This window comes from Lycium ferocissimum, chromosome 8 (assembly GCF_029784015.1).
Source record: "Lycium ferocissimum isolate CSIRO_LF1 chromosome 8, AGI_CSIRO_Lferr_CH_V1, whole genome shotgun sequence".
NCBI classification, from domain to species: Eukaryota; Viridiplantae; Streptophyta; class Magnoliopsida; order Solanales; family Solanaceae; genus Lycium; species Lycium ferocissimum.
Window position 1 is genome coordinate 35962778 of NC_081349.1, and position 12327 is coordinate 35975104.

At 33.0% G+C, this 12327-nt stretch overlaps 1 long non-coding RNA gene across 1 annotated transcript; it reads right to left on the reverse strand.

Annotated features, from left to right (window-relative positions):
- Positions 1–10308: 10308 nt before the first annotated feature.
- On the reverse strand, positions 10309–10789 carry LOC132066882 (uncharacterized). Its single transcript, XR_009416956.1, has 2 exons — positions 10576–10789; positions 10309–10477 (listed from the first exon to the last, which is right to left on the reverse strand). It is a non-coding gene; the product is annotated as an uncharacterized LOC132066882 (long non-coding RNA).
- Between the last annotated feature and the right edge of the window lie 1538 nt (positions 10790–12327).

Consider the following 12327-nt stretch of genomic DNA (forward strand, 5'->3'; position numbering starts at 1 on the left):
ATATGCTGATAACGTAGAGTACCTCGACGGGTGGAGTACCTCGAGTTTCGATATGAGACTCGATATCCTTGGAGTCTGCTGCATATTCTCGTTACAACCCTTTTACTGTTCCGCACAAGATCTCTTTATTTTTTCTTGCACCGTATAAATAGTGGAAGAAATAGCAGAGTCTTCATTTTGGCTGTCGGGTGAAGCTTTAGCTATTTTCATTAACATTTAACCGCTGTTTATCCTTTTTTTTGCTTTATAAGTTTTATACCGCTTTCAGTTTTATCTCACTTAGAACAAAACAATAGCTTATATCAATGTCCATGTTTTAATTAGATTTTAAGTAATTTTAGGCAGGACCTTAGCTTTAAAAAAATCAATAATGAGTTTTTTCTTTGATGGGGTGATTCTTTTCCACCAACTTTGAGTCAAAAAATATTTTTTTAAACACGTCTTATCTTTCTTCTGGTTAAAATATTCAAAGTCTAACCTTCTTCCTAGAAATGACGTTTCCTTCTTCCTAGAAATGACGTTTTCTTTAACTTTTGCTTATGTTTACTTCAAGTAGCCACATTTGAGAATCAAGTCTAATTTAAAAGCCGAATTTTTCAAATGACACCCATTTTCAACATCAAAGTTTTCAGTGACTTTCTTAGCCTTTTTAATTAACTTTAAGTCCGGCCGGTTAACCATTGTTAATGGATCTTAAAGGATGCTTAATACCTTCCCTTTAGATTAATTGAACCCTTACCTAGAATCTTTTGGTTTCGTAGATTTTAAAATAGAGTTAACTTTAGACAATTACTTTAATAAACTTTAGGTGTCCTAATTCACCATAATAATTAGGTGGCGACTCCTTAACTTTAATTAACCCCGGAATTACCGGAATGTTGTAAACCATTTTGACTCCGGTTAAAATGGGGTATAACAGCGGTTGTGTCTTAAACTAAGCCACGTAATATGTTGTACACCAATACGATTTGCAATTATCTTTCTCCCTTCTTTACTTGTAAAAAAGAGTAATATGGAAAAAATTCTGATAAGGCGGTTGTGTCTTAAACTGAGCCACGTAATATGTTGTATATCAATACGATTTGCAATTATCTTTCTCCCTTCTTTACTTGTCTTTTTTCACCTATTAAATTTCTACTCTTAATAGTATTCATAACTCTCATGCTCTTAAAGTTTTCATATTCATAGCCCAAAATATTTAATTTAAAAATCTAACATACCTAATGGCCGGTACTCCTACATATTTATCTATATAAATTCATATTTTTTGTTTCATGAGAATCTACCCAAAGTTATTCTCCATTTTCACTGCAATATTCTATTAATGCTTATGTTTGACTTGAACAATGAAGAAGGCTCCTGAATTGTGATAGGCTTGTGGGAATGGATATCAACAAGAGTTTCAAAAATTAGGTATTGAGTCTATATTGGTTCCTTCTATTTTCTAATGATTAAGGTCATAATGATGTGTGCATAGTGTTTTTTTTTCTATGTACCTCTATGATGCCTTTTATGTTTAATATTATATGAATTTATGATTGTTGTAGGTCTGTAATTTTTTTTCGTTCAAATTTGTAACTTATGGTTTGAAGTATAAATTCATATTTTTTGTTTCATGAGATTCGACGCGCTGTATTCATGCTTTTGTTGACTTGAAGAAGCAGAAGGCTCTTGAATGGTGATAGGCTTGTGGAAGTGGAGATATCGACAAGAGCTTGAGAAATTATGTTTTGATTCCGTATTTTTTCCTTCTTTTTTTTTTTTTTTCCAATTATTAAGGTGGTAATGATGTGTGTATTGTATTATTTTCTTCTTTATTTTTTTCATATGTACCTCTATGATGCCTCTTAAGTTTAATTTTTCTATGAATTTATGATTGTCGTAATTATGTAATTTCTTTTGGTTCAGATTAGTAATTTATGTTGGAAGTCTACTAACTACTAACCAAGTTTCAAAATATATAATTGATTACTTAAAAGGAATAATTAATACATCCTCCATTTGGTGTTTGTTATGTTTAAGGTTTAGAACTCCCAAAAATATGCATCGCATGAAAATTGATAAATATAAAGCAACATAGACGCGGCGGGGGAAGGGAGGGGGGGGGGCTTAAATTTTTTTATATGCATTAAGAAAGAACAATGTATGTTTTATTTAAAGATTTTTTTATTTTTTTTTACTTTGAAAAATGGTGTATTTATGTGATTTATATTAAAGTCGTTGCAAATTGGAAGAATAAATATTGATCTAAAGAAGATGATCATGTGTGGATTCCTAACCTTTTTTTTTTCTCTATGGAATCACTTTTTACGTCTAAGTATTTATAGAAACGGCCGAGTAGGTGTTATTTTCTTTTATCTTTTGTATTTATTTTATTTCTTGGGAGTTTCTCCCTACGTAAAAAAGAATATAAAATTTGAAAATGCATTGTAATATACATTTGTAAAAGTCGGGCCATCCGGAAGCTTTCATGGACAACATGTAACATGTAACATTGCTTCATTTTTTTCTTTTTGGGTTTAAACATCTAAATACTGCTTGAAGTGTGAAATTAAAATTGTTACCTTATATATAATAATTAGTAAATTATTTGTCTTTTTTGACCACGTAAAGCGCGAACAAATTCACTAGTTATATATTAATAATTACTCGCCAAGTAATCACATCATATGGAATTAGAATGACCTGTTTATTCGTCATATAATTGCAGTACAACTCTCAATATTGCACATAATATAGTAACATAGTTTGATCTTTCTTCTTTTTTCTAAATAAAAGCCAGCTACAAAAAATTAAAGAATTTTTTTTAGTGAACATGTAATAAGTTTTAATGTGTAACAATTATATGTGTTTGAAAAAAAAAAATTGAAAATCACTACAACTGTAAGTACCATCAATTCTTTGTCTCCCTTTGAGAATTGGAGCGTGTGGTTGGTTTTTCTCAATTACATCGAATTTCATGCTAACCACGTACTTCTTCTGTTCAAATTTATGTGACACACTTTCTTTTTTAGTATGTTAAAAAAGAATAACACATTTCTATATATAGAAACAATTTAACTCTATGAGATGATTTTTACAACCACATAAATATCTAAGACTTGTTTTGGGTCACATATTTTAAAGTCTTCCATTATTTATTAAATTCCGTGGGGAGTCAAATAGTGACACATAAATTGGGATGGAGGGATTAGTAATTACTTGGATAGACAACAATGGCAAGCTAGACAAGTTGTATTAATAATTACACCCAGTTACATTCAAATCCACACTAAGATAAACATGTCAAGTTGTATAATTACACCAAATTACGCCCAAATCCAATTACAATTCTCCAAAACTTGTTTTTTAACAAATGTTCGTACATTGAGCTTTCCTGAAGCAGACAAATGTTGTCTGATGATACCTGAAGCAGAGAATTGTTTGTTTAGCTAGTGTCTCCAATGCCTCCATTCATGTGAAGAACTTTAGCTACTTCCATCTTTGAGATCTTGTTAGTCTTTCTGTGCATAGGTAATGACTCATTTATAGTTTAGGTAGTCAATTAATTTTATTATTAATTTTTTTTATAAAAAATTGATTATTTCTTTTGAATAGGATCCTATATTATAATTTATAAACTATATTCCTTTCGATAATTTACAAAATCATTAATATTTTTCATGATAAATCAAGTACATGCTGCTATTGTTACATTCATGACTCTTGTTGGATATCAAATTTAATACTATATCATATCAAGTTTCTCCTAATGAATGAAAATTGATATAACAGCATAATTAAAATAAGCAATTAAATGAAGAGCAAGCAATTGAACAATTTAAATTTCATTCTACTCTCTCCGTCTTAATTTAAGTGTAGTTTATAGGATTAGTTTTAGAATTATCGAAAGTATTACAAATATTTTCATGTCTTAAATTAAAGATATCGACATTTAAATCTATTAATTTTAAATATTGGAATGCTATGAAAAAAATATAATCTTAAATTTTTATATAATTTAAACACTATTAGAAAATATTTGAATCAAACGTTGCAATGACTTATTAATAAGGAGAATCTCAAAAGGAATTGAGAGTTTTAAGGTAAGGAAGAATGTTAATCTGAATATACTTTTTGGCTTCCTTGGTTGGTAAACAGAAGATAGGACGCAACTAGTAACATTTAAGACCTTCCCAAAAATAAAAGACCCTCAAAGCTTCCACGATGAGCAGAGTCTTCAATTTGCCTAACGAGAAAGAGATATGATAAAGATCATATTCGACAAAACTTAGCTGTCAGAAACTTTTAACGTTGTCTTGCAAAGTATTTTCGATTGCGTGAGGGAGATATGATTGAGAGATTGATAATAAACTTGTCTATCTTTTTCTGCCGACAAATGACAATTGAGCCTAAAAATATAAAAGAGGTTCTTCTTAGAATTGATTGGATCGTTGCCGTGCAAGAAAACTTCATTAATTTGAAAGAAATAAGATATGACATCCGAAATCTAAACCTCAAAAGTTTGTCAACCTAACTAGAACTTTTTTCTGACCCGTCCTCCATTATCAGCATTATCACAGTCGGAATAGGATTTGAAATTTCTGAGTTTAGTGTTCTAATTTTTTAAAATTAATGGGTTCTAAATTAATACTTTATACATACTTTATAATAATTAATAAATCTGTTATTTTGAATAAGTCAAAACTAATTTGAATAACTCAAAAGTAATATTACTTACTAAAATAATCCTTAATTAAAGGCCTACAATGTAAAAATCTCTGAAAAAAACTAAACGCAGTAGCCAGTTATTGGATTCCCCACCAATTTGTCTTTGACTTTCTTTTTCTTTTCATTAAATTTTTTTAATAAAATTTAAAATTATTTGTTTAATTGAAAGTTAACGAGTAAATCCTAAAAACTCTCAATAGCGTTGCTACAATCAAAAGCAAAAGGCTCCACAAAGAAATTAAAAAAAGAAAAACCTGATTTTGCTCTCCATTTTTCGTGTCTAGAAGTATCGTTGTCATCGCTAGAGGCCGGTGAAAGTTTGAAGCCTAAGAGTGGTTTCATTCTAGGCTGAATTCTCATTTCTCTTCCTTTTTTTTTTTTTTTTTGCTCTGTCTGTTCACTTCATATTAAAGCTAAATATTAAGTAGTTTGATTTTAAATTTTGGTGCATCCTTTCGTTGAAAAAATCAATTACTAATATTGTGTAGTTTGATTTTAAATTTTTTGTGCACCCTTTCGTCAAAGAAAGTGATTAGTTTTTGATATTATAATTCTACGAAAATTCATGAATAGACGATATGACAACTACGGATATTACCACGTTGATGAGAATCTTCAATCTTCTTCCACGTGGTGAAAGTTTAGGTAGTCAATTAATTTTATTATTAATTTTTTTTTAATAAAAAATTGATTATTTCTTTCGAATAGGATCCTATATTATAATTTATAAACTATATTCCTTTCGATAACTTACTAAATTAGTTATTATTTTCATGATATATCAAGTATATGCTGCTATTGTTATATTCATAAACATGACTCTTTTTGGATATCAAATTTAATACTATATCATATAAAGTTTCTCCTAGTGAATGATAATTGATATAATAGCATAATTAAAATAAGAAATTAAATGAAGAGCAAGCAGTTGAACAATTTAAATTCCATTCTACTCCCTCCGTCCCAATTAGGTGTAGTTTAACAGGACAAGAAGTGTAAGAACCAAAGAAATATTTTTGAATCTTGTGGTCTTTTAAATCTTATAGTTATAAAATTATGTATATTATTGGAATATAAAATGTTTTGAATATAGAAGAAGGCATACACTCTTTCATGAGGCGATTAAAAAGAAAAGTAAGATACTTAAATTGAAACGGAGGAGCACTTATTAATAAGGAGAATTTCAAAAGGTATTGAGAGTTTTAAGGTAAGGAAGAATGCCAATCTGAATATACTTTTTGGCTTCCTTGGTTGGTAAACAGAAGATAAAAGGCCCTCAAGCTTTCACGATGAGCAAAGTCTTCAATTTGCCTAACGAGAAAGAGAAATTTGCCTAACGAGAAAGAGACATGATAAAAGTTCATATTCGACAAACCTTAGCTGTCAGAAACTTTTAACGTTGTCTTGCAAAGTATGTTTGATCACATGAGCGTCTTAGCGGGATGAAAGCTACAGTGAGGGAGATATAATTGAGAGATTGATGATAAACTTTGTCTTTTTCTGCCGGTAATTGAGCCTAAAAATATAAAAGTGATTCTTCTTAGTATTGATTGGATCGTTGCCGTGCAAGACAACTTACACTAATTTGAAAGAAATAAGATATGACATCCGAAATCTAGACCTCAAAAGTTTGTCAACCTAACTACAACTTTTTTCTGACCCGCCCTCCATCATCAGCACTATCACAATCGGAAATTTAAAATTTTTGATTTTAATATTCTAATTCTTTAAAGTTGATGGATTCTAAAGTAATACTTTATACATATTTAACCACAAATTTAATATAAATATACATTCCTTGAAAGTTATTTAATTAGTAGAAACCACCCCCCTCATGCTAAACATCGTAAAATATGAGCATCACATACTGGTGTAGCGCAAAAGACATAGAAGTCTATCTTCAAAGTTGACAATATGTGTAGTATTAAATTTGCCATATCGGGATCAAAATGAAATCAATGTGGTCTATAAATTTATGCATATATAGTGGAGTACAAATTCTACACACAAGAACTTCGTTTCATTACTTGCATCTACACTTCACCTTTTATGTACAAGTAGTTGCAAAAACCCGTTCTGTGCAGGGGCCTAAATACAGGAAAAAATCAGGGGCGAAGCTACAACCTAATAATCGCTGGAAAATTATACTGTATATAGGAGTAACACTAATCCAACCTCACCAATTTAATTTGTGCTATAATAATTAATAAATCTATTATTTTGAATAAGTCAAAATTAATTTGAATAATTCAAAAGTAATATTACTTACTAAAATAATCCTTAATTAAAGGCCTATAATGTAAAAATCTGTTATTTTGTCTTAAAAAAAACTTTCGCAGCAGCCAGTTATAGGATTCCCAACCAATTTGTCTTTGACTTTCTTTTTCTTTTCATTAAATTTTTTTAATAAAATTTAAAATTATTTGTTTAATTGAAAGTTAACGAGTAAATCCTAAAAACTCTCAATAGCGTTGCTACAATCAAAAGCAAAAGGCTCCACAAAGAAATTAAAAAAAGAAAAATCTGATTCTGCTCTCCATTTTTCGTGTCTTGCTGCTATCGTTGTCATCGCTAGAGGCCGGTGAAAGTTTGAAGCCTAAAGAGTGGTTTCATTCTAGGCTGAATTCTCATTTCTCTTCCTCTTTATTTATTTATTTATTTATTTATTTATTGTTTGTTTTTTTTGCTTTGCCTGTTCACTTCATATTAAAGCTAAATATTACGTAGTTTGATTTTAAATTTTGGTGCATCCTTTCATTGAAAAATTCAATTACTAATATTGTGTAGTTTGATTTTAAAATTTTTGTGCACCCTTTCGTCAAAAAAAAAAAAAAAAAATTACTTATGTAATACTTGAACACCCTTCGTGAAATTTCTAACTCGCCACTGGAGAAAACACCTCTTTTGCTGCAGCAAACGAACCATTGCATCTAGTTATTGCTAATTACGGGTCAACCAATGGTTTTTATGACATGGTTAGTACCTCATAGTGCTCCTTATATTTTAAGCCATGTTTAGCCAAACTTGGTTCATCGTTAAACTCCAGAATCTCTAAGTGATGCATGCCGACTACAATTCTGAGCTTTCAGTGTGTCAGATACACTATAACTGACGCTATTACTTAATAATTAAATCCCAGTCAAACCATAAATTCAACTTTACATATTATCATACTAGGAATGACCAATCGCTAGAGCAATATTTCCAATGTCATTGTGATTCAAGATCACGATAGAGGAGCCACTAAACTATCCATTTAGGATAAGTCGACGTTTCATTTAGCAATTAACAAATGTAGTAGTAGTAAAATTCGAATGCGGTTATTATTTGATATTGTCAATCTAATGCTACATTCAATCAATAATTATTTTTCATATGCAGCCAATAAAATATTCTATTATGTTATTTCAAATTTTATGCTGAGAGTTTGTTGTACCAAACAATCAACCAAATGACCCCTAGAAAAGTATATAAACCAGTCAAATCTGACACAATTCTGTTCGAAAATTCACGGGCAGCCTTTTTTGACACGACCATGTAATTTGTATCCACTCTTTAAAAGATTTTCTACATATATTCATTTTTATACACGCAAGTATCTGAAGTTAAGCTTAAAAAATCAAACTCTAGATATAACGTCTAAAGTTGCATATAAGTGAAGTTCAAGAAATTGACTGAAGTGAGGAAACAATGATTGTACTTGATCAGCCACTTATGGCTAATGTTATGTTAAAAAGACTGAATCTTAGTCATATGTGTGTGAACTTCAACCATATAAAGCTTTAAATATTGTGTTTGAAGTTAGACTTTGTCCAAACTAACTTCAACACCGTATACTCGAGGTGGATACACGTGCCCAAAAAAATTAAAAAGCAGACACAAATTAAATGGAGAAGGAGCAAATATACCCCTACTATTGGGAAAGGGCCAAATATATCTCTCGTTATACTTTGGGTTCAAATATACCCCTCCGGTTATATTATTGGATCAAATATACTCCTCCTCCGTTAAAGTTGTCTAAGGTGGACATATATTTGATGATGTGATGATCACCCCCTCTAAATACTCCTCCCCACTTCCGCCACAAAAATTTCCTTCCCCTACCACCAGATTATCCACCCCACGGATTTCTTAGTAGTTTGAGTTTCATTTGAAGTCCATTATTTCTCTCTCTCAACTTTAGTCCCATTGAAGGATAATATGGCGGTAATGGTGGTCGAGTGAAGAAAATTTTAGTGGTGGAAGTGGGGAGGAGTAAAATAGGTTAGGAGCGGTGATGAGGCAGTAATGCCACGAGGCATCCACCTCATAAAATATCAATGCCACGTAGGATAGGAGGTCCACCATAGACAACTTTAACGGAGGAGGGATATATTTGATCCAATATTATAATGGCAGGGGTATATTTGAACCAAAACTATAATAAGGGGTATAGTTAGCCCTTTCCCAATAGTACATAAGTATATTTGGCCCTTCTCCAATTAATTAAATGACGTCAATCGGGTATCTGTGCACTTCTCCTCATTTTTGTTTAATAGGCTAAAAGCCCAAAACAATACGGACCATTAGCACCCGACCGAAGTTACAAAGTCCAAACCCAGCTAGCAAGGAACCTTCTTTTGGAAGCAACTGAATTTAAAATTTGAATTTGAAATCGCAGAGAGAGAAACAACAATGGCGTCAAAATTAAATATGAAGGGTTTCTGTAGGCAAACTGTTTTTGGACATCTAAATCACGGAAATGCGTGTAGAAATTGGAGATTTTGGGTCTAAGCCCTAGAATTACTACATTGATGTGTTGAACAATGAAATGGACTCGACTAGGAGTTGTATAGGGTTATGAGTAACTCGGGTACATGATTTATTTCAAGGTTTGACCATGGGGCTGCACTTGGATTTCAACCTGTGGAATTGGGTTCAATGGATTCGTCTAACCTCGTTGAGTATTCTTTTGAACCAATCGAGCTAGTGTGGTGCATAATTGGATCGTAAAAAGCAATTCATGAATGTTAAGCTAGTTCGGACCGAGGTAAGGCTATGACCTCAATGCGGAAATTTTCTCCAAATGATATTGTTCTACATATACTATGTATTATGGGGTACAATATATATAAGGTGACAAGTATATGTACAGATATGAGATCTATAAATATCACAATCCAAAATCTCTAGTCGTGACTGTTAGAAAAATAGGTAAACATAACCGAAGAAGAATTGGCTTTGAGGCGTGAAGAACCGACTTTTCTTAAAGTGATATTACCCGTATACATATTGAAAAAAATACAAGCAATCTCTTTCAGAATACAACAAAACCCGTGTTATAGCTGCAGATTTTTCGTATGCTACTTCTAGAGTGTCCTTATATTTATATTTGAGAGATGACTTTTCAGAATAGTCATGCCTTTTCATGAACAGGTGTGTCTGTTTAATTTAAGACCTCCAAATATTATAAAATATCTAACAGTGACTGGAACCTAACAAGCCACTACTTGCTAGGTGAACCATCAACAATAAATTTGTCATCGTAATTGTTTGAAACGGTTCCGTGAACATGGAAATAAGAATGACCTCAAAGCAAGGGAAATTCTAAAACCAATATGATGCCTGATAACGCAACCTAAACTCAAATACATCCGTCAAGTAGCATTTGAGATAGATCAAATTAAATACATAGTTTGAGATACATACTCTGAAAAGAAAGATATTGCATAGGATGGATAGAAGCTGCTCCATGAATAAATTGAGGAAGGCTCACTTTTACTGAAAACTCCACATGCCTCGAACAAGATCAACGAGGCCCAGTAACATTAGTACACAAATTAATATAACTTATCATGGCTAAGTGATTTAATGGAGTAAAAATACATGTTACTTATTATTGTTGAGTAAAATAACTCTATAATCAAACACACGCCACGCATATATCGATTCAATCTAAATATCCGATGCGGATAAGCTTTTATTGACATATAAGGCAAGGATGATTGCCTAATTTATTTTGGTCAAGGAGACAATGACACTTGTAACCATAGCATCTTCTTTTGTCATGCGCATTGACATAGATCTCTCTACACTTGTGAAACACTGTATACGGTAAAAATCGGGTTAGCGTTTGACCGGTGAGACCGGGGGCTGACAAAAGAAAGAAAACAAACACAAGCGCTCAGACCGAGGGTATTGCATCAGTAGTGCTTGGTCAGAAGAAGTTTGAAGAAAACCGTAGGGTCCGATTTATCAGGGGAAAACTTCTTAGCGCAGTTGGTCCGGTTTCTCCATGGCCGAGTTGATCGTGGCCGTTGGTCTGTTTATACATAGCTGAGTTAGTCGTGGCCGTTAGCTCGGTTTCTTCATGACCGTTATGATCATGGCCGTTGGTCCAGTTAATCGACCGGCTTATTCAATCGCCACATGTGGAGATCATTCTGTCACCTGTTTCTATCAGTCGTACGGGTGTCAGACCGTACGACCCAACCTTATCCATATTAGGGCTTCCTTTATTCCAAAAGGGCTCCATGATGTATGAAGGGCCCATAGAGAAAAACTATAAATAGGGGACACTTCCTTACTTTTAGGGGTTGGCTTTTCAGATCCAAAACATTGTATTAGAATTTATATTGAAGCTTTCTCTCTCTCTCTCTCTCTCGCTCTCTCTGATTTTGGTCCGGTTTATAGCTTTAAATTCATTGAATCATATCATTCAATATTGCGTAAATATACATAACTATCTTAGCTCAAATCCATAATACTGATTCATTCATCCAAATCATTAGCACGTAAATCCATATATATATATATATATATAAGCCATCCATAAGCGAATACACATATACATTCTTCATTGATCAAAAAATAGATTAAAATATTCACATATCCTATACCTCATTTACAAATTCAACTTATTACCCAATTTCGGGATAAACAGATTGGCGCCCACCGTGGGGCTAGGATAATAGTGGTCTTTAATCTCGGTTTCTATTTGCTCACCTAAAGATTTTTCATTTTTTTTGTTTGTCTCTGTGAAAACGGACCAAATGGCAAACAGTGGACAATCTGGTCACACAACAACGAGATTGTGGCCGAAAATGAGAACAAGGCCTACGAGGGGATGCAAAGGATTCCGTCGACCCAAATACCGTCGATTCGAGGGAGGGGCCTCAACCGACAAACACCGTGAACCGGGGAGAACGCCGCCTAGCCGGCTACCGATCCTAAAAGTACTCTCGACTGCATCACTTTATCCCGGCACAAGGCCGAAAGTGCGAAATACCATGATGATATTAACTTACGTCTTATTTTTGAAATGTTGCGGGAACGAGCGGCTATTGCCGAACAAGGAGTCGCAATAGCCCGGTTGCAGAGTTAAAAATGATGAAACGGCTCCAAGACTAAAGGTGTCGCGAACCTAGAAGGGAAGAAGCTCGGATGGTCGAGAGCAACGTCCTGGGCTGGTTCGTCCATCAAGTGATTGAGAATGCCTCAACACGGCGAAGCGGTAGACTCAACCGAGAAGAGAAGGGAGACCTATAACCTGGGGACCGATCCCGGGCTGCCCATTCCCGAAAGGACCGGATTCAAGAGGACATTCGAGGCCTTTTTCTCCCCAGGCCTCCCCAAATG